The sequence below is a fragment of the Arachis ipaensis genome, chromosome B01, assembly GCF_000816755.2.
Source record: "Arachis ipaensis cultivar K30076 chromosome B01, Araip1.1, whole genome shotgun sequence".
NCBI classification, from domain to species: domain Eukaryota; kingdom Viridiplantae; phylum Streptophyta; class Magnoliopsida; order Fabales; family Fabaceae; genus Arachis; species Arachis ipaensis.
Genome location: NC_029785.2, coordinates 95,398,925 through 95,405,177, shown reverse-complemented (window position 1 = coordinate 95,405,177; position 6,253 = coordinate 95,398,925).

The following is a 6,253-nucleotide window of genomic DNA, read 5'->3' as shown; positions in this document are numbered from 1 at the left end:
ATTTTAAAAATACAAAATTTTTAATTTAAAATTTAGATTAATATAATTTAAATTAAAAATTTAATTTAATCCAATAGATCATATTATTATACATATTCCAAATAGACCAACTAATATTTTTATAGGACAATATCAAAAGTATTTTAGCACTTGATTTATATACAATTACACAATAGTGTTATATTCTGAATGCAACGGTGTTCTGTTTTTCAATGTATCATATTTCGATTTGTGACTTAATAATTTTTTAGGTTTGTATACTCATGATGTGTAATAAATATTTAAAATTGTAATTCATCTATACATTACATATTTCAATAAATATTATATTTTATCCTAAAAAATTAATAAAAAGAAAAAATAATATTAAAAATATTTTTATCTTCTGAGATAATTCATATGTATATTCATAAATATTTACAGCATACATTTATATGGGGAGAAAGAAATATTTTATATTGGTCTTATGTGTATTGTCTAAGACCTTACTCTCTATTTATACACATACCAACTTCACATTTTCAAATTTCATTGTTTAATTCATCTTGAGAACTTGAAATTTTCACTTTTGAAAAACTGAGCTGTCCATATAAGGAAGAAAGTCACAAGTCATTAAATGAGCATCTATCCATATCATAACACTCTCTTTCGGATGTCCAGTTAGGATTATCCTTCATTGAAATCTTACTAAAGAAAGACCCAATGAAAAAAAATTTTAGTGAAGGAAAAAGAGTACAATATCTTTTTTTATGAGAACTGCCTTATTAGAAATCTTATCAAGAAAAATTCAATACGGACAAAAATCCGACTAAGGAAAAAAGAGTACAGTTTCCCCCTCTTGTCAACAATATTTAATATCTCAAAATCGGCTCATCCTAATTTGATGTACCAATCTTTCAAAAAAGGATTTTGAAAGTGAATTTGTAAATAAATCTGTTAGATTATCGTTTGAATGGATCTGTTGGACATTAATTGTTCTTTGATTTTCAAGGTCATGAGTGAAGAAGAATTTAAGAGGAATATACTTTGTTCTATTTCCTTTGATGTATCCATCCTTAAGTTAAGCAATGCATGTTGTATTATTTTCAAACAAAATAGTTGGAGCTATTTTCCTATCAGTCAGTCCACATGATGATGAATATATTGGATTAAACTCTAATGGATGAATTATCGTCAGTTTGAAATTTTTCAAAATAATTTTGTTGCAAGTATAGTCCAAGGAGTTGTAGTGAGGTATTCGTATTATTGGTTATGAGCACAAGGGTTTTCAAAAGTAAGGATAAAGAAAATAAATTGTAAGAAAGTAAAGCTAATAAATATAGGAATATAAATGCTAAAACGATACTCTTAACAAGGATTGAGAATCAAGGTTTTCTATCATTGTCATTTATCTATACACAATAATTATCGAGAGTAATCATATTACATTATTTCCAATATCGAGAGAAGGTCAAGTAGGCATAATTGATTTCAATTCACAATTCATAACCACTTTACTAATTGAGCATAGTAAGAGGTTAATGTTAGTGAATACAAAATCAACTAACAACTCTATATTACCAATCCAAATTGGACATTAATGACTTAAGATCACCTAATTTCTCAATCATAAGCCAAAAATGCAAAAATTTATTCTAAAACTAATTCAAGCATTTTATCAAACACCTAGAGTGTATAAACTAAAGTATTATAAATTGTAAGAATTAGTAAAATCTATGGTTATCAAATATAAGAAAACAATAATAACAACTCAAATAAGGATAAATGAAATATAAAAATCAAATTACATTTAAAGAAAATGATAATTCAACAAGAGTTCATAACTAAAATAGTATAAACAAGAAACTAATAAGAAAGTGTTAATGAACTAAAGTAGAAGAGCAAGAAAATGTAATTAAAACTAAGCTAAAATAAGATTAGAAACTAAAATAAAAGAGAATTAAAATAGAAACTTTAAGAATTCTAGAGAAAATTTAGAGCTTCTCTCTCTAGAATTTACTAAATATTCTAATAAAACTAAAACTAAAACTACCTACTACTAACTACATTAGATTTTTTTCTTAAATACATTTGGGTTTTAGACCTTTTTGTGGCCCAAAAACAAGGATGTATGTGTTTCATTAAACAAAACACGTGGGCCCATTTCGCACACGCGGACTATCACTCGAATCGCTTCTCGAGTTTGCTTCTTCGCTCCATTCTTTTAGATCCTTTGAAATCATTGACCTTGAAACACTTAAACAAATTTAATCACGGGATCGAATGGCATAAAAATGAATAATTAGGAGAACAAAAAAGCATATTTTTCACATACAACTTCATCAGAAGTAAGATTCAAAAAACTCATTTAATTGTCCAATATTGTGCAAGAAAGTTGACAAATTCCATGATTTTTAGCACAATTTATAACGATAAAATAGAGTTTATCAAACTCCTGAGCCAAAAAACTTGCGACTTACTTCATGTATCGTTGGTATTTCAGCATGAATAGAGGATATTGCTACTATCGTCTATCTTGTAGACCTCCATGATATAGTAGTGTCACCATATGTGAATAGGTATCCTATTTGAAATCTTTCTTTATGTGGATCGCCAACTAATTGTGACTTGGATTGATATGGGTAAAATAGTCACATATCAACTGTTCCATGAAGATATCGAAAAATTTGTTTGATTCCATTTCAATATCTTCTAGTTGGAGAGGAACTATAGCTTACTAGTAAATTCACAACAAATAATATGACAGGCCGTGTATTATTAGCAATATACATTAATGCTCCAATGGCACTAAGATATGGTACTTCAGGACTATGGATATCTTTATTTTCTTCTTTAGAATGGAATTTATCCTTTTCTACGTCTAAAGACCTTACGATTATTGGGATATTTAATAAATGTGATTTATCCATATAAAATATCTTCAAGATCTTTTCTATGTATATTGTTTGATGAATAAAGATTCCATTGTTTGTATGTTCAATCTGTAGGCCGGGAAAAAATTTAGTCTTTTCAAGATCTTTAATCTCAAACTCTTCTTTTAATGTTTTTATGATTGTTGGAATCTCTTTGGGATTCCAATGATATTTAAATAATCAACGTATATAGCAATTATAATAAATTCAGATGCAGATTTTTTTATGAAAACACATGGGCAGATATCATCATTTTTAAATCTGAGTGTCGGAGTTCTAGGAATACCTCTGGCTTTCCCGGAGCCTTTTATATTAGCTATGTGAGCACGTTTACCATAGTGAGAACTCCCCATTCTCATTCTATATATATTCTGTTGTTTTTCTTTTCAGATGCAGGTCGAGAGGCACCTTGTTGAGCGTTTGGAGTTTCCTATGCAAGCGAAGTTTGGTTATTTTGGGATGTTGTATTTTGTACTTATACTATGTATATATGTATATAGATTCTCCTCTGTATATATTTTATGTTTGTTCCTCCTAGAGGTTGACTTGGAGAAACAGTTATTTATTCTGTAGTTTGAGTTATATTTTTGGTTGTATAAATATATAATTATACTCTGGCCGGCCTTAGCTTTGCAGGTCGAGTCTGGAGCTTGATATCTGTGTTTTTGGAACTTTGATCTGTATATTATGTTTTTAGCGTTCTTTTGATCTCACCTATTCATTTTACGATTGACCCTGTGAGCGTGACATGATTTTCTGTTTTCACTTTTGTTTAGCTTATTCTTCAAGGCTCCTAAATATGAATTCTTTTTACTATATTTATGTACGTATTTTACTTTTAGATGTCGTAATACTTCGTCACCTCTGCTTTACGACTTAAGCGTAAGGCTCTGTGTGGTAGGGTGTTACATTATGGTATCAAAGCAGTTCGTTCTTGTAGAGCCTGAGGGACAGATTGACTATGCTTTTGTACATACTCTGGGTATGTATATATGCTAATTAGGATATCTAATTGATATATGTGGCATATTTGTTTATGAGGATGCATTTGGGACTTTGAAGAATTAGACTTGAGATATTGAGACTGATCACCTTAATATCACTTGTTTGGTGTGAACAAGAACCAAATGATGACTCGTTGACGCGGACACGGTCGAGGCAGAGGTCGAAATATCAATGTGGAACCTAAAAATACTATGAATAATCCTGTGAGCTTTACGAATGCTTTGGAGAACATGGCGGTTTCTGTGCAGGCAACGACTGAGGCCATTGGTCAACAAGTTAATAATGGAAACGGGTGTAATGGCGGAAATGGGCCGATGACTTTAGCAACTTTTCTGAAGATAAACCCACCAACTTTTAGAGGAGCCACAAATACAACAGAATCTTATAATTGGTTTTAGGCGATGGAACGAGCTTTGCGAGCGCAACAATTGTTTGAAGATCAGTGTGTTGAGTTTGCTACTTATTAGTTGATGGGTGAAGCTCAGTATTGATGGCAGGGGACCCAACGCCTTCTGTAGCGAGATAATGTTGCAATCTGATGAGTCGAATTCACACCCCATTCAAAAATTGGTGAATTAGTTCTTTTGGCAAGCGCACCAAAATTATCATCAAGTAATAACCCACAGTGGAGTGGGATCGTATCCACAGAGATTGGCAAATTCAAGCAGTTTTAATCAATTGATGAATTAGTCAAGCGGATCAATAGGATTGTGAAGTACAGAATTGTAAATGACATAAATGTAAATGACTAGAATATAAAGAAAAGTAATAAAGTGCAGGAATATAAATGGCAGAATGTAAAGTGCAGAATCATAAATGACTTGAATGTAAATGGGAATGGGAAATTGCTGAATGTAAAAATAAGCTGTAAAGAAATGGATAGATAAGAATGGGAAAATTCATTGAGATTGAGAGATGTTGTCTCTTTGGATCAAATCTAGCTTATATTCTCTTCAATCATGCAACTCATTGACCTCTTGGCAATCATGATTGATTGAGTCCCAATCCCTTGGTGACTCAATCTCTCAGATCTTGATCGATAGCCAATTCCTTGGTCTAGTTGCTCATGAAGAGAGATATGCTTGGTCCCTGATTATACCACACACTATTATAGGTCCAGATAGAGGGAGGATTATATGTCACATATCCAAACACCAAAACCCAGATTCTACTCTAGTGTGAGAAGGGATTTCAAGCATGATTTCATGTTTCCTTTCCTAAGGTTCCCATGAAACCCAATTGCATTCAATCTTTTTTCCAACATAATTGAACACTAAGCATTAAGAACGAAATTCCTTCTAGCAAATCAAAGAGAAGATGAAGAGAAGAAGAATTTCACTATTATCAATCCATCAAGTACAATAGAGCTCCCTCTCTCAATGAGAGGGAAGTTAGCTACTCATAGCTCAAAAAGTACTCAAAAGTGAAGTGTAAAAGTGGATCTAAAACTGATTGCTTAACCCCCTTCTTCAGTAGTCCATGGGGGAATTTATACTACTCCTAGTAAAATAAAAGAATTACAAAAGTGAAAAAAGAAAATTACATTTTGGAGGGAAAAGAAAACACTCAATAAGCATGACTTCTCAGCTGGCGTGTGGCTGGCGCTTTTCTGGTGTGTCATGTGCCCTTTATTTCTAGCTTGGTGTGCCACGCCCAATCCTTCAAGTGGCACGCTCGTCCCTTTAACAACCTTAGCGTGCCACGCCTTCGAACTCAAGTGGCACGCCATAGTGAAATTCTTGTTTTGGCGTGCCACGCCTTCGAACCCAAGTGGCTCGCCCCTTGCTTTTCTCACTTCTTTTTGCCTCTGGAAACTTGAACTGGCATGCCACGCCCAAGGTCTGGCGTGCCACGCCCTTGCTCTATGCTTGGCTAAGCTTCTCTGGAAAGTTGAACTAGCGTGGTACGCCCAGGGTCTGGCGTGCCACACCCCTTTTGTGAGTGAGCGGTTCCTCTGTTTTGGCATGCCACGCCACGAACTCAAGTGGCACGCCCCAGTGCTTCTTGCTCTCTGAATGACACTAGCGTGCCACGCCTGGTTGCTCAAGTGGCACGCCTAAGTGAAGAATGGTGAATGGCATGCCACGCCTTCGATATCAAGTGGCACGCCCCTTATAACTGGCCTCCTTCATCCTCTCTGGAAACTTATACCAACGTGGCACGCCCATGATCGTGTCTTGGTTCCAGTAGTTGGCGTGCCACGCCTCAGCCTTCAAGTGGCACGCCATAGTGAAATGCTAAGGTTGGCGTGCCACGCCTTTGATTCCAAGTGGCACGCCCAGTCCTTGCTTCTGGTCCTTTGCGCATTGGCATGCCACGCTTGGTTGCTCAAGTGG